The sequence below is a fragment of the Oryzias latipes genome, chromosome 4, assembly GCF_053564925.1.
Source record: "Oryzias latipes strain Hd-rR chromosome 4, Olatipes_Hd-rR_3.1".
Taxonomy (NCBI): domain Eukaryota; kingdom Metazoa; phylum Chordata; class Actinopteri; order Beloniformes; family Adrianichthyidae; genus Oryzias; species Oryzias latipes.
This window is the reverse complement of record NC_136240.1, coordinates 29,369,238-29,394,445: the sequence shown is the minus strand read 5'-3', so window position 1 is coordinate 29,394,445 and position 25,208 is coordinate 29,369,238. Positions and strand designations below refer to the sequence as shown.

General features: G+C 38.1%; 1 protein-coding gene across 6 annotated transcripts in view; it reads left to right on the top strand.

Moving 5' to 3' along the window:
• The window catches only part of nlgn1 (neuroligin 1), a 406,572-nt gene that overhangs the window by 247,777 nt on the left and 133,587 nt on the right, over positions 1-25,208 (top strand). The gene's annotated exons all lie outside the window — the stretch shown is intronic.

Sequence of the window (25,208 nt, the reverse complement as noted above, 5' to 3'; positions counted from 1 at the left end):
ACAATAGCAGTACGTCACGTTTCCCAGCATGCTTTGCTGCCAATCATTGGCCTATTACCGTGTCCCTGTGACCAAGGTTTAACAACAAGACCAATGATTGGCAGCAAAGCATGCTGGGAAACGTGCATGGTTTTGCTGATCGTCTTGTCTGATTACGTAGAACCAAACATTGTCAGTACAGCGATACTCACATGCTGCAGTGTGTGGTATGTGACGGGCAGCGTGTTCTAAGTTTTGACAATAACAGATAATAGTAAACTGATAGTGGATCGATATATTTTCTTTCTCCAAGCATCACTACTACTGCGCATCCCCCCTGGCATCGCATCGTGCCCGAAAAGGACTGGTCTAATTAAACTTTTTTATTTATTCTTTTTTAAATTAAATATTTGTCTGCGAGCCAGAAGTGGCCATCAAAAGAGCAAGTATGGTTTCGCGACCCCTGTTCTAGGATACGTTTCTGCGGAGTTGTGCTGAGCCAACATGTTTTTTCAACCAACTTGGCATTGAAGCTCCTTAATGACTTAACACACCTGATCCAGGTAATCAGCAACAAATAAGGCAGAACTTAGGAAAATCCAGTAGGAGACCAGCCCTGGAGGCCTGGAGACTGACACCCCTGGCGTAGAGTAATATAATACCCATTTCCTGTCTGTTTGACACGGTCTCCCGTGAGCTTACAGCCCCTTGCGCCCCAAAATCTAGCATTAACAGTGGATGGCAACTAATATTAGAGCCATACAGTTTTGATCTGGAGACCATCTCAGATATGGAAACTAGGCGTAAATGGATTTAGTCTGCAAGTAGATGCATCAGAATGGAGCGGAGCGGGGAGCTTGGAGCATATATTTTCTACGTCTCAAATAAGCTCTTTTTCCAACAAAATTTTTTTAGTCTGCTTCAAATTTCACAACAGTTTGAAAAAAAAAAAAAAAATCATTTGAGAGTAACTTTCTTTGCATGTGTTTTCTTTATATGTCCTCCATCATGAAAAAAAGTCTACGTGACCACGCAAAAAAAACTGCAATTTTCATCGGAGTGGGTCTTTCAGATCAGTTTTTTTGTTCAAATACTATGCACTAAAACCAAAGACATTGGTTGTTTTCGTAATGATAATGGGAAGAGGAGCAGAAGGTCTTAGCAAGACCACAGTCATTTGCTCTCTTTTCCTAAGCTTTTATCATGCTCAGAAAAAAAGCCTATCGTTGGCGCGCGCACACACACACGCATGCACGCACGCACACACAGAGAAACGGGGGTTTGACCGTTTAGTTTTTTATAATCAGAGACACAAATGAAATTCATAAGCTGGTTACATTTATCTTAGCAAGGTCACAAAGTTATGCTTAAAGTGTAGTAAGAAGCAAAAAGAAGAGGAAAAAGGAGTTTGAGACAGCATTGAAACAAAGACAAAGATAATAGGTTGACAAAAAAAAGTCAGATAATGGTTCAAGCTGTGCAACACAAAATGCTACTAGGCAATACAATTCATCAAAAGCAATGCAAAAAAATAAAAAAAATAAAACTCTGCCTTTGCTTTGGCACAATAGTAATTTTTCTTCCCAAACAACAAAGAATATATGTCAATGCATTTGCATAAAAATCATTTTTTACACTAGTTAAATTAATGAGCTTTATTAATAAAGTCTACACAATAGATTTGGTCAAATATGGTTTGGTTTTGTCGTCCTGACGAATACATTTCCTTCCTTTAGAGAAGCAAAAATACAAAAAATTGGTTTTGACAGTTTGTTTTGACAGAAAAAAAGCACCACCACCCAACTCTTCTGTGCCATCCAAACAGAGTTATTAACAACGTTTTTCATCTCTCTTGATCTGCAACAAAATGACTGTCTCCCACATCTTTGTTGCTCCTCCTCTCCCTCGGCAGCCAGTGTACAGATTACATCTGTGTTGTCATTACACAGCTTCATTTTCCATCGCTGAGATGGAATTGTGTCTTGCTGTTTGCCATCATGCAGTGTTATTACCAATGCAGCCACGCAATGTCAACAGGCTGCTCCTCTGATCCAACTCTCTGTTGGTTGTTAAACTGTCTTATTAAAGAAAAATTGTTGACTTGGGAATTTTTTCACTTGTATAATAAATATGAACGTTAAAGTCTTTCGGTTGGATATTTATTTTAATAAGTGAACAGTTGGCAGTTAAATTATTTGACCTACTTACTCAGCCAAATATAAAATTTACAACAGCTTTGGATGGTCTGAATAAAGTACTCAAAAACATTTCAAACTTAAACAACAATAAATAATCATAAAACTTCAGAGTTGCAACTTTGTGTGCTCTCTAATGTTTTCCACCAGCTCTTCTGTTATTCTTTTTAAAAAAGTTTAATTTCCCTTGATGCTTTAATTTATTTCCAGCTGTAAACAAATATACATTTATGTGTTTGCTTTTATGTAGATGCCAAATCAAAGGGGTTATATCTTTTTTTCTTTCCAAGTCTTTCAGAGTAAACAATGTATTTATGAACGATAATACATTACCTTTGGCCCACTAAAAAACTTTTTTTTTTTTTAATGATTTATGAATATGATTTTGACTAATAATTTTGTTATCCGGAAGTAAGACGATTCGATCTCTGAGGCACCGCCTTTTACTCTTTGTGGGTGCCGCCCATTTCATGATGTCATCCTGTAACGGGCCTCTGCAGCGTGTCTGAGTCTCGCCCATAAAACAATTAACATCCAAACTGTTGCAAAGATGGATGTGCATAATGCGGTTTTAAAAGGAAACTGTTTTAGCTGATCACCGCTAGCTCTGCAGAGAAAGTGCGTGTGTGTGTTAGCCTGGGGGCTGTTCCTCACTTTGTGATGTCACAATGGTAGAACCAATTTGTTTTCCTGGATTGGGAGGGGCTGGTTCTTAGAAAGCAGGTTTTTAGAAGAATTTAGGAAATGTGAGAAGGGATCAAAATACTGCTTTGATGTTGTTTTCATGAGGAATGAGCATTAAAATACACTTAATAGCTCACAAAAGTAGATTTTGCATGATAAAGACCCTGTAAGATTATTTTGGACCCTGCTGCCCCTGGCCTGGGGGGCGGTTGTTCTCTATCTGCTGCCGTGCAGGTGTTGGGGGGTTCTGGCTGCCACTGCTGCTGTGGCGGGGGTCTTGGTGTGGGATGACTGGGCACTCTACCTCCTTCTTTTCACATTCCATCATCCATTTTAGAAGAACATAAACACTCACCTGAGCACAGGTGTTAGCTCACCTTTGCACAAAAACTTTGCGTGATTGAATGAAATGTTTCACACTAGTTGGTTGGAAGACATAAGTATGCCTGTGGGAACATTATGTGTATTGTGTACATGTTGACATGTGAACATTTTTGGAGCTAACAGGTATGTTTATAACATTTTAGTGTGTGTGGACAGGCCCCGCCCCTTTTAGATTTGTATTCCATCTGAACCTGACTGTAATGATTATAACCGTCCAGCAACTTGTTGCTTTATCCTGCTTCATGGTTTTACCACCCCCCTCTTCTATAATCACCCTCCTATTCCCTCCTCTCTAACATCCCTCTCTCTTCTTCACTCCTCTCTTTTTCCGTCTGGTCCAACACAAAAGATTTTCAAATATGATTAAAATGAATTATGTTTGGCCTTGATTACAAAAGGGGTTTATTCAGACATATATCTGGTTTGTCAGAAGATTCATAACCCCTATTGTTAAAATAAAATATGTGCAACACAAGAGGCCTTCAGCTCTCATCTTAAAAAAAAATAAAAGCTTGTTTTCGACCCAAAGTGGGTTGATGCCAATTTGTATCAATAGGCATCGATGGGTTAATGTCATATAACGAAGTATCATTTTGGCACCAGTTTAAGCCTGTCCTTAAAAAAAGGAAATAATAAATAAAATAAAAAAAAACATATTTCTGTGCTTCTCTGAAAACACAGGAACCAAATTAAAATGGTGAGCCACCAAAGGCAGTTTAAGCATATGGTCTAAACCTCCCATGGCATTAAAACTGAAAACAATTTAAGTTAAAAGTGTTTTTAAAACAACATCTATCGTGACAACATAAATATTAACAAGATTTTACCTATTGAAATGAGCAGGTTGACAGGATCTGCAGTGGAAAAGTGATGTATTTACATCAAACTCGCTGCTGTTGTAGACTGCTGGCCAGGCGTGACTTTTTGGACTTGTTTTAGTGCCTCAATCCTGTTACTTTAGGAAAAAAAATACAGATTTTATAGAAAGATGAGAACCTAAAGATTTGATGGAACCTGTCCCTTCAGAGCTGTAGAGCAGTTTCATGTTAGTTAAAGGATTAACGTGAAAGGGCATCCATTTTTTATCTTTTTCAGAGAGCGCTGTAGATCTTCTCCTTCCATCGCTGCTGTCAGTATTTTTTTTTTCCTCCTTCTTTATCTTCCATCCATTCTTTTCTCCTCTGTTTTCTGCCTCACTTTGAGGCCGACCCCCTCTGACTGTCACCGGCTCCAAAGAGAAGCAGAAGGAAGTGGAGGATGACGGTAGCACTGACTCACCCTCCTTTTTTGTTATCTCATTAAAATAACTGTCAGAACACACAGCAACAAGCAAAGTAACGATAGTCCTGCTGGGCTGCGCCTCTGTGTGCATGTGTCCATGACGTGTGGCTGTGTATGTTTACAGTGTGTGTGTGTGTGTGTGTGTGAGAGCAGGCACTTATGGATGTGTTAATGGTACTGGGAGGTTCATGTCTTAATTCTGACAGCCCACACAGAGAGACCATGACCTGTCTGCCGCACAGAATAACCTGTCTAAAGCCTACGGATGAATCACACCGCTGAAATGGCATCCTTTGTGTTGGTTTGCATGAAAATACCAGATGCTCCCTTGAACAATGATTCACCCATACAGGTTATATTTTTCTAAATACCACCTTCGCGGGGGATGTGTTTTTACAAATGTGTAGGGAAATGCCGATTATAAAAATCGGAATCAACAGGAAAAAGTTGAATTCTCGGGTTCTGAGTATTATTTGGATCAAGGAAATAATCAAACAACATTGGATTCTTCCAGGATCTGACAGTGAAGTGAATGTATGTGAGGATGAATAGCAGCGTGTGATTCATTTTGCTGTCAATAAGCAAGAAACAAAGGTAATGCAGGTACATTTTTTAAGCTTTTGATAGTGATTTAAATATTGGATATGTTGTAAAATGAGAGAAAATAGTCAGAAACCAGGAAAGGTAAATACCGTATAGAACTTTACTACCTTTCTTACTTCTACATATGGCCAGACAAGGTGGGAACTAAAGCATTGATCTTTCAATCAGAGGTTGACCGCTCTCCCTCTGCACCATTGCTGTCCCATACCAGGAAACACTAAACTCATATATTTTCTACCTGTTCATTACAGTCCGTTGTAAAAAGACTATTATTAGATACGGACTAGGTGATCTTAAAAAGTAATGGATACAAATTGAACAGCACTCAAAAGAGTTGTCAAGGGGGCGGCCATGGTGCAGAGGTAGAGTGGTCGACCTCTGATCAGAATATTATAGGTTTGAAATTGTCCTTGGGCAAGACACTGAACCCTACATTGTTCCTGGTGGTTATAGGTTGGGGCTGTGTTTGGCAACGGAACCACCATCAGTCTGTAAATGTGTGAATGTGACTGTTACTGTAAAACACCGTGAGCCTTCTAAGAAGGTAGTAAAGCGCTATATAAATGTACTCAATTTACCATCTCTCGGATGGCGTTATAATACTTGAAAGATGGGATGTGGAGACAATGCTTTCAACTTTTATAAATTAAGATTTCATGTCCCACTCCAATAAAAATTGTGTTTTTTTGTGTTTTTTAAGACGTTCTTGTGGCATTTTTCTCATGAGGAAGGACATATTTGAAGAATATTCAGATTAAAATAGCATTTCTGAGTGTTTATTGATTCAAGTAGTTGTGAATCAGTAGCATACCCAAAAATGGAGTTGGAAAAAGCTTTCAGTAGTGACTAAGAAGGTTAGAATTGGCAATTCACAAGTCTACTGCATCCACTTGCAAATGGATGACAGAGGGTGGGCTTACTCCGTGCCAACAGTCCCACCCACACCTCAGAGGGAAATTTCGGATAAACTGCTGCCGCTCTGCAGAAACTATGTCCTAGAAACGACAAAGGTTTATAGATGTTGGCTAAAAATTGCATCATCATAATTTAAAAGACCACTGGGAACGCTTTGAAAAGAGATCACAAGATGATCAGAGAGGGTCTTTAAATGGGTATCACTAAGAACACAACAAACATTGTGTCATTTTTAAACACATCTAATGAAAGTAAAAAGAAAAAAAACGCTTACCTGGGAATGGGTTCTGCATCTGAAGGACTATCGGGTTTCAGAATTCTGTTCGAGTGGGTCTGAAACCAGATCTGGGACTGAGTCAGCGCTTCGTTGCAGGTTTGATGTGGTTGGGCGCAAGTATACAGCCAGCAGCGAGAAAATGGTCATAGAGAGAATGAGATGAAGTGCTTGATGAAAGAGATTTATTTTGGGTTCAGATTTGATAACCTGTATTCAATCTTCCCTGCAGTGTCCTCAGCCTGGCTCTGCAGATGCTACGTGCCTCTTTTTTCCTCCTTCTCTCTGTCTCCCCTTCCATAATTTCTTTTCAATCAGTTCCACCAGCCTTCTGTGATGGTGCTGAGATAATATATTGAGCCAGCCTAAGCTTTTAAATTGGTTTATTGCCATAGAGACATTGTACAATTTTGTGGCCTGGCCTTCTCACATTTAGATTTGTAATGTTATGATTTACAGTTGCTGCAAAATTCCACACAAAGACGTCTGCCATTGTGACACAGAAAGACACGTCAAGGCCTGTCATTATCGTCTACCATCAATAGCTAATTTAGCTAATTAAGTGCTTTGTTTCCACACTAATGTGCGCTATCTTGGAAATATCAGTTGCAGTTATCATATGCCAAATTGGCAAGAAGGCAAATGCAGCCTCACAGTAAGTGAAAATGAAGGATTCTATGAATAAATAATGCTCAGAGCGGTGGTTCATCTATCTTTGTTAATGATAGATTTACATCATCAGTGTCGTCTACATGGTCTGTAGTCAACTCATCAATAAAATGAAGGAAATAACACTGTGATTAAAAAAACAGCTTGGTTCTCAGAACGCATTGTTTCTTATTCTGTGAATTAGTTCTGTTTTTCTCCATTGAAGCACAAGAACCACAGGTAGTTTGTGAAGTCGACTGATTTGAGTGCACGGAAATGTATATTTTAGGTGGCTCCTTTATTTTCCCAGGGTCACCAGGGTTATAAGTGACGGAGTCCAAATAATTTACAAACAGGTGCAGGTGTCTGGGCTGGCAGTGGGCTTTGCTAAATCAGCTCGATGACACGGACAAAGTTCTGCAGACTGTAAAGACAACATCCAATCAACAGTATAAGGTCTCATAAAATCTAAACCAATAAAGTATTTTTTTTTAGCAGAAGGGAGGTTTTTTGCCCAGGAAATAAATCATAAATATGTGTGAAGGATTTGTCCTTGGACCCACAGGTTAAAAAAAAAAAACACATTTTACTCGTAGAGTGAAAAATTTGTGTCACTGACACACAGGCCTCAGAGGGCTGCTGATTGCGTCTTAATTTATGGTCATTATAATGTCCTTTTCTACAATTACAAGTGAAATCATCTGCAAAAGAGATGACGAGCTGAACAGGAGATTGATTGGACCTATTTGAGTCTTACCGTATAGCAAAAGCCAAAGCCTTTTTTTCATTAAATCTGTGGTAATCAGGCCTATATCACAAAACTTTGATTTTTTTCTTTTGTTTGTGTGTATGTCCTTGATTTGGTTCCCTAAAGCTGGAGTGCTCATTATGTCAATTGCAATCAACTGGAAGGATGTGACGGTAGATCGCGGGCCATCCAAAAAAAAAAAAAAAAATTAAAACAGCGAATAAACATCCTCTGAATCTGCACATGCGTGTTTAGCTACACTGAGCAGCACGTTCTTCCTGCCTTCCTCTGTCAGCCCCGCTGCAAACTGAGTAAGCGGCGAAGGGCTCTAACTACAAAAAATCTATATAGTGTGGGAATATCTAGTGTCCTGGATTTTTAAAGCAATTCTGACACCCTTCTCACTACTTCTTTTTAAACAGCAAACATGACGTCACCATTTTCTCAAAGTAAAATTCTTATCAGTGCAAGCGTTTAATGACGATCATTTATGAATCCACTGTATTCTGAAGATAAAAACATTGATGGTTTGAAAAAAAACAAGAAAAAAAACATTTAAACACACTCTTTTTTGCTAAAACAGCTCAAATGCAATGCATTGTGGTCTATATTAGCCAATCTAGTGAGCATTGATGCACAGTTCTTTGCAGAGACCTCTGGGAGATTTCTAGTGCACTTGTTTTTGGAAGTGTGGATTTGGACAGCACTACAAAATGGCAAACGCACTATATAGTGCACCATGTAGTGAGTAGTGAAGGAATTCTGACAGCCTAGAAATTGTTTATAATGTGCTACATGTTAGCCACGTTAAAAGTGTTAGTCACTTTAGATATTCACAGTACCTTGTTGGAAACACGTAAAAACAGACTTATACCGCTTAAACAAACATTACAGTGCTAACTCCCAACTTTGTTAGTAACAAGGAAAAAAAAACAAAACAAAAAAAACCACTGCTACATGTTAGCCACGTTAGCGTATTTACAATAACCGTAACTCCCAACCTTGTTGGCAAAAGGTGAAACAATAGACTGATATTGCTAAAACAAGCATTACTCTGACTACGCTAACTTCTAACCTATACATTAATCATTATAAAACACGCTCTGAATATAAAGTGCACTGTGTGGAAAATACGGTAGTTGCCTTAAAAAACATTGAAAACATTGCAAAATCACCCTTTTTCCCTTTTTGATTTTAGCAGTTTCCTGGAGACTCTATATCTAATATTGTCACCCTTGAAGACAACTGTATGTAATTCTCTTTTTTTTTTTGGACGAAAGTTACCTTTACCCCCAAAATAACATTGCCCCCACAAAGACACACACTTCTTTCATCACTGGGCTTTACCACCATTCAAATGATCAAATACCATCAGCAGAGTTTTTTAAACTCCAGTTATCAGCACCAAATGGACTGCATTTTTACCATGCTACCCTGTTTTTAGCACACCTGCAGAGGCCTTGTAATGGCAGTCATTATTGGCAGGTGTGCTCAAACAGGGAACATGCAGAATGGCTGGCGACTGAGTATCAGTGTTTTGATCCACTTCTTTACAGGATGCTCTTTAAAATGCTTGGAAATTCATACTTTAGTCTTTAACCATAATTGTAGGATCCAAAATTGTATAGCTTTAAATGTCTGCCAATAATGATGAGGCCATCGTGAATTGCTTGTCGGCAAATAATTGTTTTTTTTGGCTCAGTTGGTGCTCATGGCACCTTCATGACTCTCTGACTTACTAACTCTGGAATACCGGTCAAGTAGTCTGTAATCCCGGTTACAGCATCCACTCATGCTTTTCGAAGGTACACAGACCGAAGTGCATTGACTGGGTAGTGTGAAATGCAGTGGAGAAATGAAGAAGACATTACTCCCAGAGAGTCCCGCTTCGTCAGAATGAGAGTGGGCTTCTTTGTGCAAGTAACGGATTCTTTAGTTGTTGGGTCAAGGCGGGATGTCGTTCACACCCTGTGCTGAAGTGACAATTACATTTAGCTTACTGGCTTTTTCTAGGCTTTACTCAGTTTGATCTACTTTCATTTTTGAAGTCTGTAATTCTCCTCTTCTCTAAAGCCCAGGCTTTTGATCTAAAAGTTTGTTGATTTTTCCCAACAACTTGCTTTGGGTGGTGATGGATTCAAGGTTGTTTCAAGAAAGTTCTGTGATAGAAAGAAAACTATTAAAAAAAACAGATAGAAATAAGTCAAGATCTTACCTAGAAACAAACAAACAAACAAAAAAACAAACAACAATGCAATCAGACAGTCTTAATGTCAAATTAACAAGACATTCAATAGTCTTGAGGACTGTTATGAAATGGCAACATCTAAATTTATGAGAATTAAAAAAATTAAATAATAAGTTCTCAATGTTTGAAAATCTCCCATGTTGTTCCCTGCCACAAAAATATGTATTTCTTACAGTTTTATTATTCTTATAGTTTTTAACTCATTAAATTATTGTTAGTTTTTTTTGGTTTTTTTTGCAATGATTTAAAAAGCTTGTATTGATGATTTCTTAATCTTTGTCAATAATGATACTAATATTGTCTCAAACATAGAGGGTAGGCAAGGCTTTTTGCTAGAGGGGGGTTTAGCTGCCCTCTTTACACCCACATAGCTCTTCCCCTGGATTTTATTTAGATTAGTTAATATCCAGAAAATCCATTTGATCACTTAATTTGGACTAAAATGTGCAGAAGATCTGGTAACGCGTTGACATTATTGTGTAATTAAATGCACAATTTAATGGGGGTCTGGTTATTATATTTGAAGGAGATGGATGGGATTCCCAAGACCACCTCTTGGTAACATGGGACTGCTTTTTCATTGTCTTCACTCCACGTCTTAGTATTGATCAAATTTTCCTTCACTTCCATCATTATAGGACCATTGGAAGCTTATGTCTGTTCAAATAGTTCTTCAAAGTTGTGTTATTCATCGAAATAGATGCTGAAAGGTGCTAAAAAAACCTGATCAAGAAAGTGACAGTAGTGACTTCCAACTGGTTTATTTACAATATCCCACCTAAATTAATGGTTTAGGGGATTAAAAAAAATGAAAATAAAATACCAACATCACTATTGCAGATACAGTCCCATTACAAATTAGGATGACCTTAATAAATCAGCTGATTTTTACTGGTTGCTTTGTTTCGGTTAAATAATGCATTGATTAAGAGAAATCTTGGAGTAACCTGCATGGTTTCCATGGTGACTGTTTAATACTGCTTTATCCAGTTTGTGGTTGATTTGCATCATGGGCAGCCTGCAAGCACAGGCTGCTGTGCTTTCAGCATGGGTGTCTGTGTGTCTGTGTGTGTGTGTGTGTGTGTGGGTGTGCGTGTGCATGTGCACAAGTGTGTGTCAAGATGACTGACGCCTCAGCCAAACAAGGGAGGAGGACTCAGTCCAGAACTTCATTGTTAGTCTGCTGGGAAAAACACTTCCTGTCACTCCTGACACATTCAGTGATGCGGAATTTTGGTTACCGTCTTCTTTGGATTCAGTTGTTTAATTGTTAAGCTGATAGCTGAATGTGCAACAGTTCCATTTATTAAAGCGGATTTACTGTTTGATTGCAAGCAAGGCCCCCTGGGTTGATTGCATGGATTTAGTAGATAAAACAAACAGTCAACTTTATTATTTATTATTGAAGACCTTTAACGTCTTCTCCAAAAGGCTTTCCCAGTTTTAAAATACAGTGATGAAAGATGTGGTTTATTTGCTCCAAGCAAGAAGGCATTTAAGACTTGACCTTCATTCTATGGTTATAGGAGATTAATAGGCTAACAAAAAGTCTATGTGGTTTTAGGTGGTTGTAAGGTCTTTTTGTCCTTAGCTGGGGGGAGGACGGAAGTCATTGGCCCTCATCAGCCGTGCCAGCTTTTTTGGCGAACCGATTTTTTCCAAGAGATGGTTGAAGACAGATGGAAGATTGCTCCTGGGACTACCTTTTCTGTAGAAGAAAGTTTTTTTCTTCTTTTTTTTTTTGTAAAAGTTGCCTATTTTACATCCTGATCAAACATCCTTTCTCTCTGGAAGTTACTATCTTCAAACATATAGTTTGTGCCCTTCAGGTGGAGTCGTTATGGAGAATGTAGTCCAGTAAAGTTGGCTGTGGGATGTTGGTGAAGTCTCTTAGGTTGTTTGGTCTATATGTGCGGTTCGTTGAATTCCTTACTGCACTTAACATAGCACACAACACTACTCTGTTGAACTGTTGGACATGGGCCAGGTTGCTGTTTTGGCACAAAAAAAAATAAAAATAAAAACTTTTTTTGGTTGTAAAGGACATCCTTATGTCACTAGAATGACTTAATATCCTACATTTCTTCAGAACTAGTCTGGTCGCTAAGAGCAAATTTACACTGAAGAGCCCATGTTCACACTGCACTGTTTAGGCTAGAATGCATTTTGTGTCTGCTGGATGCATCATTTACAACTTGGAAAATACATCTTGCCCAGACAATAAAAACTCATACCTTAAAAAAAAAACAAGTTAGGTTGTTTTAACCCAAATCAGGAATAACCTTTTTCTGGGTTATTGTAACTCAGGGAAAAAAGCAAAAAAAGAACGCAGTAAAAAAAAAAAAAAAAAAAAAAAAACACAAATTGGGTAATCATAAAACACATTTAACTCCAAAAAGAAGAAGTAACTCAAGTGTTTTTAGAGTTCAATGATTCTTAACTTGACTTGGAATGTAGTCATTAAGAAAAAAAAACAAAGTCAGTAAAGCTCCTGAAAATAAAGCTTTTATGTACTCCCATGATATCTATGAAATATAAACACATAAATGAGAACATAAAAATAACCTTCCCTTTTTTCATCCCTTTTACCAATTAGCTACAACTTTTATTTTCTATCTAAAAGTTAAACATTAGAGTTTCATCGTTTTGTTTTTATCAGGAAATACACTGTGAAGCAGCAGACTGCCTAAAAAACTACTCACTTCACAAACATAACTGCAAATTGTTTCTGACAATTGAATTAAACCTTCATCCTCGAAATAAAATGACTGCTGTGTTCCAGCTCCCGAGATGGGCTTTTATTGTGAAGGACTTGCAGGACTTTTGAACTGCAGACCAGAATCCCCTTTTCCAGCAGCTGCTTTTATTTTTTTCAGAGGATATTTATATTATTGTTGCATCATTCATGAATACTTACTCCAACTGGGGGTGTGGCTGCAGATTGACCAGCAGCAAAGCGAAACTCTGCCTCATGAATAATGACACTTGGCTTAGTATGCACTTTTTTACTGAATAATATTTTCTCCAGGAAAAGTAGCTGAGCCACAGAACCTGAATCTAAATCTGACTATAACAAAGAGTGTGCTGATATGTGCCAAATGGGAGACTGTCTCTGAGTTAGAGTAAAGCTCCATTCCACTGGCAGAAATCTCATTAGATTTTTCAACTGTTATTTTTTTTCCCACTGATTCTGTAGAAAATATAACTTTTCCTTTTGCATATTGCGATATTTAATAAGTCAATAAGTTTTGGTTTTTTAATGAGAATTTTTGCTTTTTGCTGTTTTAGTTGCACACATCCAAGTAATAGCCCCTACAGTTTAAGTTATTCCCAGTTTAAACCCACATGTAATTTGTTTTCCTTGTTATGTTTCAGTATCTTAACATTTAAATGCTGGTTTAATTTGTAGATGATGTTTCTGTCATCCTGACTCTGATCTCATGCATTTCTATTCTTCACAATTGTCCGACATGGCATATTTATGTTTAAGTAGACTGTCGCTGCTTAACTCTTGTTTTTAGATTAAAAAAAATGTGGTAGTTCTGTAGCTTTTTGAGAAACATTTGTTTTGACCTAATTAAAAATGATTCATTTAGTTGCGGCTACGTTTTGTGTAACCGGGTTGGTCCTATTGAGATCATTATAACAAAATGGGCAAGGGGGCAGAAGCACAGCAACACCCCTACCCTGTTAATTACACTGACAACAATCAAATCACATCATTTACTATTAGTACTTACGCTACTTTTATTTTCGCTATTATATTTGGTTTACACTTTAGAGACGGAAACCCATAGTATCATTTAGGGAGACCAAACATTAAACGTGGTACAATCTGCCAGCTGGAAAGTGAAACACTCTCTGATTAAGAGGGACAATTGACAAATAAGATGATGTTCTGTCTTCTTCATGTTCTTAGCATCAACAGCAATTCGTCAAGATGCAGGTCTCTGAGTCTCTGTGGTGCTATCAACGGCATGATGAGTTTTGTGCAGCATCAATGTCGTCTCCCCGTCTATATGCGGGGTGGCTGGGATCACCAGATTGACGTCTGGTCATCGTCAGGCCCCCGGCCAACGTCAACAGCCCCCGCAGATTGTCTGCGCTGCTACCGTACGATTTCTAACCATTGGACAGTGGCAGTGGGATGGCAGCAAGGGGGCAGTTGGGTGGGAGTCTGAAATCTGACCCTTGGAAACCCTCCTATCAGTCAATTACTGTGCTGCTGCCTTCCTGCCACCCGCCGGTCACTGGACTGCCACCGCATGACCTCCAATTGTGTCTGGGCAGCCACTGACCGACCTCAGAAAATCGTTTGGTTGCCGTCAAATTGGAACTTTCTCTTAAATTCTCTGTTGCTGCCGCGTGGTGTGCAAAAACGCGACTGCTGCATGGCCACCTCCACCTGCTGATTTCGCTGAAAAACTTGAATTTATTTCGCCGCGCTGTGGCATTTTGGGATACAGTATATGACCGTAGTCTTATTAGATCATTTGCAAACCATCCAACTACATGCTGCTTGTTGAGAGACAAAAAAAAAAAAAGACGGTTGCTAAATGACATTTAGATGTGTTCAATGGTGGGAAATGTCATCAATAACACAAATATATTTATATCATTTCATGTACTCTTTTATGAATTTAGGTCTTTAATTAAATCCAAACATTTTTTCTCCTAAGGGATTTTAAAATATAAAAGTCCAAAGAAAACATTGAAATAATAAAAGATACTCTCGTTAGCACAAAGAAGTCCTTTTTCAAATCTGCATAAAAGTTGTTCGATATATGTCAAATGTGTGCGGGGGAACCATGTAAACTTCACACAGACAGGTGCTGGTGGACGCTTCCTATGTCACACCACCAATTTGCTTCAATTTGAGGAACCGCAAAATACAACCTGTGTCCAATGATGTGTAAGCAATCACAGAATGTATAGATAAAATGCACGTTTTCACATGAAGTTGTCTTTGCTTTCATGTCAGCTTTGAGAAATGAAGACTATTAGTTTGATAGCAGGGATCGTTTTAATGGCACAACAGTGCTGCAACAGCAGAGGCGTGGGATGGAGAAGCGATTTTAAAAGAATGCAGGGGACGCGGGTGTAAAAAAAAAACACAGCCAACACAATCCCCCCATGTCCTCTTGGAAGCAACCATATTTTCTGAAGCACATGGTGGCTGATGTGGTACAGAACATGTGTCAATCAGCAGAAGGATGTAAAGGCAGAAAACCTGCACTGCTGGGAGAGGGTGCAAAAAAAAAAAAAAAATAATACAATCGGCATGTGGAAAGAAACCCAAGGAAGCAAGGAACATGACTACATCTAAAAGTAAGTGGAGTGAGAGGTGAGGAAGATCTAAACAAGGCTGAGATGATACAGAGAGGATCATTGCTTATTTATAATCTCTGTTATCTCCTGTCTTGATTCAGGCTCAGATCGTACGTTAGATCTTTTCGAAACGACACATTTCCCATCCTCGCCTCTGAAAGTCAGCGTCTATCTTTAGATGCCATCTCCATCCCAAATAGAGTCTTTCCATATTTCTCAGTCTCACAAACAATATTCACTTAAAAAAGGAGAAGGAAGAAAAAGGGGGGAAAAAAAACACAATATACATACATTTTGTACATCTTGAGTGCAGCTTTTATCTTAAAAGCCTTTGACTTGCTAAAAATAAATCCAGCTCCAGTCTTTCCAGCAGACTGTTAAAAATCACTGTTGAGATTCAGATATGATCGGTCTGAGCAGCTAGATTCACGCTTTCTCTGTAAGTTAACAAGTCTGATCTTGATGCCTCTTATATATTAACCCTTCAAGTGCTCCCATAACCAACAATTTTGAGCACATTCTGAAAACACGTTCTAAAGGCTGGATTTGCATAGAAATAAATGAGCCCTTATGGACATTTAAACTTGCTCTACATCCACCCTCTGCGATTTAACCTCTAAAAATGGAAAACAGGGTATGTAAATACCAAACCGTGGAAATGTGATATCTTGACATCAATTCAGGTGGATTTTTTACCAAAGGTAATGAAATTCATTCATTTATTGTGTTCTGCAGACTCGCACTGAAATGTCCTCGCATCTGAAGTGCTTATTAAGGACTAAATGCGCCCAGGCTTTTGGCACATAGGCTTATTTATCCCAGGTTCAGCCCAGTGTGCATTGATAGAAAGCAGACAGCAACTCTCGAACCCACTAATGGCTGTGACACAAAAGTGTGTGGTTCTGAACCCAGAGGCTCCAGTGGAAGTGTCACCAACCATCTGCTGGCTGCCATGCTGGCATCAAGGTTAAATACCTCAGCAATGCTGTCAACCACACACACACATGCAGCACAATCACATTACAGGTATTTCTTCAAGGTCAAATTTGGTTAAATGTAATTTTTTATTTTTTTATTTGAATGAAAAAGCTCAACCCCATAAAAGTAGGCAAACAACTAGTTTGTCTGGCTAAATATGTGTAGAACTTTTCCATTTGATGATAGACTTTTTAGTAACTGTTGACAGGCTCAAACTGTCAAGTTCTTTCCTTTTAACTGTACAGAAATGTTCTGTGATGGATGTAGGGAAACGGCTCAGTTAGTTGCATGTTTCTGCCTGACACGGTCCTGTAGTCAAACAGCATGTCGCAATGTCATACAGTAAAAATAACCCCTCAATTTCCACTGCTCTGTCTGCGGTGCGTGTTCTTTGTGTTGCATGAGGAGTCCGTCTCACAACCATCACTTAGTTTACATCAACTTCATTGCGTCTCCGGTCCATCCCCCTTCCCCCCTGGATCCCAGAGGAGTGGTTTGTCTCGTCACCCCCATGTCAAGTAGTTCGTCCCGCTCTCTTTTCCAACACTTAAAGGATCAACCCCTCTTGATGTTTTATTTTGAAGTCCAACGGAAGCTTTTAAGTTGAAACCTTAATTTGAACTGTTTCCAGTTCTCTGTTTTTTTGCTACAAAATTGACACGTAAATGGACCGGATATAGAACTCCTGGGTAAAGCTTGTGTTACAGGGGGGGAGGGACAGACGTGGACCACAGACATGACGAAGGCTTTGTAAATTTTCTGATTGATTAATGAACTGTTCAATTTTTTTGTGTCAACGCAACAAAGACCATGGACGAATGGAAATAAGCCTTAACAAAAGGAGACTGTCAGTCGCACCAAACTGTGATTCTACAGGAATAAAAAGACCCAAAGTCCCTGCATTTATAATAAAAGAAAAGTTAGGCAGGAAAGCAGATGTTACTGGTCTCTGCCAAAATCAAAGTCTGATCACTTTGGCGATTAATTAATAATGTTTACTTAGTAATAATAATTATCGGTCTGTTACCTATTTGGCAACGCACATTGGATGCGTTGAAACAGCATTTTTTTTTGGTTTGCTTCTGATTCACAAGGATTTAAACAAAAAAAATACTCACAAATGCAATTATGAGCTTAAATTCCTTTAAATGTCTCCTCCATCATGAAGAAAAAAATGCCACAAGATCAAAATTTTCATTTAAGTGTTTTTTGTTTTTTTAAGTTGAGCCTCCTGGGCCAATACTATTGACTGATGATACTAGTTTGCTCTGCAGAGGTTATAGTTTGAAATAATATCTGGACACAATGGGGACTTAATAGATCCATCCATTTTCCAAACCTGCTTGATTAGGGTGACGAGTATGCTGGAGCTTAGCAATTTACTGAAGGGCAAAGGCAGGGTACATTCTGAACAGGTTGCACGTCCATCACAAAGAGACACAGAGACAAACAACTACACACACTCACATAAGGAAAATGTTTAGTCCCCAGTTAACCTAAATGGCATGTTTTTAGACATTCGTAGGAAGCCGGAGACACCTTGTGAGGGGAAAACATGCAAACTTTAAACAGAAAGGACCCAGCCGGGATCAAACCAGGGCTTTCTCGCTTTGACAGGAAAGTGCTGACCGCTACTGCACAGTGCAGGCTATAGAGTTAAAAGACGCTGCTAAAATTGTCATTTTTGATAGTGATTAGGTGTTTGTGATATTCATTTTGAGCATCTTGAAATTGTAATTTTTGATGTTTAGTTCACTTGTCTTGATTTTTCACATAGTCAAAAACAGTTCTGGAAAAAGTTTACGATTCATTAACTCTGGTGGGTCACTTCTTCAGAAGGTTGATAACTGCTAAGCAAAACTAAGTGTAAAATCTAAAGAAAAGGGAAGGCTTGGTGTTATTTTTCATCTCTGTATAAAACATTTAAATGCGCTAAAATCTACAGTTAATTGTGCGTTTTCAACAAATGTTAATTAAAAACTCTAAATATGAAGTGCTTGTTGAGGTTGTGCTTACAGTTACCACAGTAACCAAAAGCCCTTGCCTTTGATAGCGTTCTTCATGAACAGCTGCAGATTTAAAAATAAAAAAAAAGCATCATAATAGAGGAATCAGATGTACCTTTAACATGTGTTCTGCTTGTGAATCTGTTTGCCATATTTCTACAAACTAAATAAATAAAAAGTAGCATCAAAATACAATGAAGACAAAGAAAATTGAACTAATGAGCGGCCTTGTTTGGTTTTGAACAATCCGCCTTTTGGGAGTGACAACAAAAGATTATCCGTGCAATATTTGGTTCCATTTTCAATCTGCTTTGGCCTCAAAAGCCTTTTGGGAAAATACCAGACAGACCACAGTTTTGTGTGGCACACAGGTTTTTTTTCCCTTTCAGTTTATTTTATTTATAAAGCACCAGTTCACATGCAAGGTTGTTTCAGAGCGCTACACAAAAAAAATAAATTCCAAAAAATGTATCATATTTTTACAGCAAAGCTGATCAAATGTTTTTTTTTTTTTTTCCCTAGAGGAGATACTTTTTTTTTTTCCTGTTAACTGCATATATTCTTAAACAACCACACTTAAAATATTTGTCTATTCAAACATTCATCAATAAAGTCTTAGGAGCCTCTGCTTTTGTTGCTATGACGTTTGCAACCAGGTTTGCAAAGCTGTGATGGACCTGGGGGCCCGAGGCAAGCAGAAGTTCAGGCCAAGTCCACCTTTTAACCCTTTCCAATCTGTCATTTATGGTGGCCCTAACGTGCAAATCATTCAACAAATCACTCGATACAAAAACATTTTTAAGATCACAACGACAATTAAAAAAAAAAAAGAACAAATGTTAAAAAGCAGTATGGCATTTTAGGAAACGAAACAAATTTCAGAAACCAAAACTTAAAAAACATTTCAGTAAACATTTCAGATCCACTCCAGAGGAAAACATCCGGGTAAGGGGCCCCGGTTCCTGCTCGTATATGCTTGCAGCTTTCTCTGGACTGGACTCCAGCTCCACTGAAATCCCTGACAGAAATAAATTACTAAAAAAAAAACGACAGAAAACCATCTGCTGTTGTTGAACTTACGTTCAGGAAAAAGTCATGTTCATCAAAATGAGGAGAAAACAGGTTATACTGTACCAGTCACTTAAATCACATTTTCTTAATTAAATACATTGATCATTAACTAAAGTATAAGTAGAGCTTGATTTATTGCTTGAAAAGGAGTGGGAAGAAGCAAATTTAGATAATCCCACCCCTACTGAGTTCATTCATTTGATAGTTTTACAGTGTTTTAAATCCAGTTCTGATTAGATAGATTCTGTTCAAGTAACAAAATCCAGTGCCTAGTAATGATTGATTATCTTCAGAAAACATTCATTCATGATCTCAGTAAACAGTAACCAATGTGTAATAATCATTGTTTATCATTAAAACACATTATCACAATAAACCAGTAATTATTGCTACACATGGCAGATCAAGTGAACAAAATCGATAGCTTATTGATTATAATTAAAACCTTTCAGTAATCATTAATGCAGATTACAATGTAATACTCATTGTAATTAAAAGAGCACAGGGTGGCCCATGTCTGTGTCTCCCTGTGCCAGTCCCCAGCCCAGATAAAATGCAGGGTTGTGTCAGAAAGGCCTTCCGATGACAAATTCTCTTCCAAACCACCTGTGCGGATCAATGATAGCTGATTCATTTGCCACCCCTGACTAGATATGCCGAAAGGTGAGCAACAACAACCGTCACAGAGAAAAAGCTTCTCACCTTTGCAAAGATGTAAATAGCCTTTAATCTCCCCCCTTTTTATTAATTCGAACTAAGAGTCTCACTGGATCGATTGTTTCGATGTGAATGTGGACTCCATTGCTGAGCTTGCAGAAAATTTAAGAGTTGTGGCATGAGCATGTGCTTTAACCAATCAGAATTATACATTAATAACTCATGATAGCTGAAATTACAAAAGGGGTTTATTTAAATATACATCTGGTGTATCATAAGATTACGGAGCCCCTAAAGGGCCATTGATAGGAAAAAAAATGGAGGAAAAAATTTTTTTTTGAAGTAAAAACATTTTTTTTTTAAGTAAAAAACTTTTTTTGAAGTAGAAAAAAAAAAAAAAAAACTAACTGGTGCGCACCAGTTAGTTTCAGGTGCGCACCACTTAGTATCAGGTGCGCACCAGTTAGATTCAGGTGCGCACCAGTTAGTTTCAGAAGATATCAGATAGTTGACCTGCTTGCTCATTGTGCACCAAGTAGCTACAGTTGTCTTGAGAATGGCTAAAGTTGAGGATATGGACCTTGTAAACTTTCTGAAAACACGAAATATTACTGACAATGTCATAATGTCACCTGAAACTAATTGGTGCGCACCTGAAACTAACTGGTGCGCACCTGAAACTAACTGGTGCGCACCTGAAACTAACTGGTGCGCACCTGATACTAACTGGTGCGCACCTGAAACTAACTGGTGCGCACCTGATACTAACTGGTGCGCACCTGATACTAACTGGTGCGCACCTGATACTAACTGGTGCGCACCTGAAACTTACTGGTGCGCACCTGAAACTAACTGGTGCGCACCTGATACTAACTGGTGTGCACCTGAAACTAACTGATGCGCACCTCATACTAACTGGTGCGCACCTGATACTAACTGGTGCGCACCTGAAACTAACTGGTGCGCACCTGATACTAACTGGTGTGCACCTGATACTAACTGGTGCGCACCTAAAACTAACTGGTGCGCACCTGAAACTAACTGGTGCGCACCTGAAACTAACTGGTGCGCACCTGATACTAACTGGTGTGCACCTGATACTAACTGGTGTGCACCTGAAACTAACTGGTGCGCACCTCATACTAACTGGTGCGCACCTAAAACTAACTGGTGCGCACCTGAAACTAACTGGTGCGCACCTGAAACTAACTGGTGCGCAGCAGTAATTTATTTTTTTCCTTTTTACTTAAAAAAAAAAATGTTTTACTCCCAAAATTTTTTTTTTTACTTCAAAAAAAATTTTTTTTTCCTCCACATTTTTTTTTTTTTTCATCAATGGCCCTTTAGGGGCTCCGTATAAGATTCATAATCCCTGTTGTAAAAGTAAAATATGTGCAACACAAAAGGCTTTCAGCTCTCATCTGTTTGCCTAGCTGTTGGACAGGACAAGTTAAATAAATAAATAAATTAAAAATAATTCATGACAGACAGACAAACAGACATTCATGTCATTCATGTTTTGACATTCATGGCTTCTCTTGTGGTTAAGTGCACCTCTTATCAAAAGGCCTTTACATATTTGAAAGGGAGCAGTTTAAAAGGGAACAGTTCATAGATGTTTTTTTAATGGAAAACCAAGCAGCATTGGAAGTGTATGTGTTCTTTAAGATATGCTGATACAAAAAGCTTGAACATCCACTAGACTCAAGTCTCCCAAAATCTCGACCAATCACTTTTTTTTTCTTTTTTTTCTTGTGCACTCCAATATTTTTCCTTTTCTGCTTCTTCCACTGCTATCTTTCCTTCCATCACTTTATCTCTATGGCTCATCTTTCTCGCCTGGGGTGCAGGCTGTTGCTTGGAAACAGATAAAGGAACCAGTGTATGTATTAGACATGCTTGCTTTCTTCTTCTTTTTCAAGTCTCTTTGACGAGTTCTTAACTTTCTCAGTTAAAAATGTCAGGGGGAAAAAATCAGCTCTTCCCTCCTTTCTTAACTTAATTTTAGTGTCTTATTTGATATTATCCTCTTTTTTTCTCCCCTTCGTCTGTAGTTTTGTGATGGTGTAGTCTATATACATACCACCAGGTTTGCCTATCTTGCACTTGGAAGTAAAAAAAAAATCTCCTTTTGACCTGTGGCACTAATTGTTACCAGGATCCTAATGTAGCAGACCAGGATTTAGCCAGCCCCACAATGGGGTGCAGGTAGAACATCAGGGGGTTCACAGTCTGGGAGTGCTGAGAGTTTGGGTGTCAAATCTCTCCAACCCCCTAAAATGCATAGAAAAGGGCGCAATCATACCAACATGTCATTTATTTATATATCTATATTTTATCATTTTTACTGTATGTTAAATGCTCTTCCTGACCGTACCCATTTGCCAGTCTTGGGACAGGAACAAGCAGGTCACTGGTTTGGGTCCTGCTATCATCTTTTTTTTTTTTTTTTTTTTTTTTTTTTTTTTAGTATTTTATTCTAAGTTTTTTATTTTAGTTCATAAAACTGAAGCCACCTTTTCAGTTCTAGTGATGGGGATTGTCAAAAGCAGACAAACAAATCCTTTCTGTGTAATGGTTTTGATAAAAGCCATCGTTAAAAACGTTGTGTTGGTTCATTTTCTTTGTATGGTTGATTTTCTCCGCTTACGTCATTGTCTGTTCAGACTGGCTGCAGCTCCTCCCAGATGTTCTGCCCACTCACCCGTGCTTCTTTGTGGTACATTGCACAGCTGCTGGCACACTTGCTTCATTTTCAGTCTTGTATTTAAAGAAGACCTTTCTTAGCCTTCAGTGCCGGTGCATTTTGGATGTTGCCATGTTCTGGTGCAGAGGTTTGCAACCTTGCACACTAAAAGAGCCATTTGGGTTGAGCCCCACATCCCCTTGTAGATAATTACACTAAGTCAATGTTTTTTTAGGCCATCAAGCAAGACATTTATCCAACAAAGCTTTAAATATTTGCATTACTTGAATTATAATAGTGTTGTTTTTTTTTTTGCTTATTGAAGAATTTTTACTTACTTTTGGCAGCAAGTTCCTTTCACAATAAAATACACTGTGTGTCAAATAAGATTCTCTTCCAGAAGTTTTACTTAATTAAAAATGCAAAAAAAGTCAGGTAATTGTTGCATTTCCTATTAAAACTTTGTTGGACCTTCATCCTTTTTTCTTCTTTTATCATCAAATATATCCATGACAATATTGTTTTTTTCTTCTTTTTTTTTTTTTAAATCTAAGCATTGAAATGTAGTTATGAGCTCATATACTAGACCCAATTGTGAAACGGAAGATACGAATAATGTGCTTTACAAGTCTATTCTAATAATCAAAAATTTGACAGAAGATAAAACCTTTTACCAGCATTTTGCTCAGGTTTTTTGAGATGGTAAAAAATTATACATAAATTACTAAACCTAATAAGTACAAAATCATTATTTGTTAAAATTATTATCATTTTTATCATTTTGTTTCTCAAACCCAAAGACCCACAATGGAGAGATAAAGGAGCCCATGTGTTTCTGGAGCCTCAGATTGCAGACTCCATGTGCCCAGTTTTTATTTTTTTAGCTTCTCTAGTTGTATTGTTGACTTTCTGTTGTTGTATTTTTTTGTTATTAAGTTAAAGGCAGCCAGAGGAACCTCTGCACAAACTGCACATAATGCATCTCCACTTACATGAATTTCTTTTTAGTTATCGCTCAACATCATAAATGAATGCAGACAGCGTAGCTATCCTGCAGGTCAATCAGTTAATCTAATGGGTGATGTGGAAAAAAAAAGCTGGAATTATTAGGATTTGAAAGGGTAGTGGAGCTCTGACAAATTTGTTTGGTCAGAAAGCTGCAACTAATCATTTGCCCTCCACAAAGTTCTTCTCTAGTAAGTCTGACTGAATTTAAGTGAGCGTGACAATGTGGGTGAGAATCAGCCATAAACCCACAGTATTCATCTTTAGCTAAATGAAACTTTAAAAATGTTGTTTTTCTTCCTGCCATGATTTCACTTTCTTATTTACTTGCATAAGAAATCTTGAGTTTAAATGAATTTTGCAATCAAAAATAATCTTAATATAAAATGCAAAATAAAAGATGTACATTTTCTTCCTGTAGTTTGCTAAGAGCTATAGAAAAGTTAGGCATTTGAATGACATATTCTCGCTTGTTTTCAGTTTTTTTTAGTTTTTTTACTGTTTTTTCAGTTTTTTTAAAGGTGAATAAAGCAACTTTTAACTTGAATGTGTCAGCATAGAAAGAACATCTAATTTTAGTGTTTGGCAGGAAAAAAAGGGATTAAATATATTTTTGAACATGTGTTTTTATACTTAAATCTGATTATTTTGACAATAAAATGCAGAATTTAGATAATCTGTTTGTGTTTGACATATATAACATAAAGAGCTACACAGGAAATAACAATTCATTTTACTTTTTAACAGCTAAACTTTATTTAAACATTGACATACAAAAGATCAGTGAATAATAAAGACTTCAATGTTTAATTCAGAATATAGCAAAATCTACAGTAACAGTTTACCATATTAAGCTATTATCATTCTGGTGTTATTAGGGTGCCGGTTTAGCTCGTGCTGGTTTGCGGCGCCTTCCATCTGTGAAACCAGGGTTTGAAACCGGGCTGCTTCTCTACCTCTGTGCCGGTCCCAAGCCTGGTTGCTTTGAGAAGGTTGCGTCAGGAAGGGCATCCGGCGTAAAACATTGGCAAGTTTACCATGCGACTTGTTCGCTGTGGCGACCCCTGATGGGAAAAGCCGAAAGAGAGAGAAGGAGGAGATCATTCTGGTGTTATTGGTTGTTACTCTGCATGTCTCTTTGAACTGAGCATGCTCATATCCTACATGGTTTATAACAGTGTGAAACATGTGTGTGTGTGTGTTGGTTGTAAAGTCTTCTGCTATCAATGTTCATGAATTTGTACTTTTAATTTATCATAGATGTCACATAGATTCATTTTATCAATGAAATTACAGCATAGGACAGACCCTGCTAAGATCTTTCCTGGCTGTTGCCTGCCATTACTCCAGGGTGGTGTTGGCGTTGGTGGGGGGGGGGGGGGGGGGGGGGGGGGCAGTCCGCTCTGGCTGTAAGGGGGATTGAATGTGTCCACGGAGATCACGCGTGTGGAGAGTAGATTATGTCAATTAACACTCTCAGCATGGAAACATTAATCAGCTAATGATGGCTGAGCAACA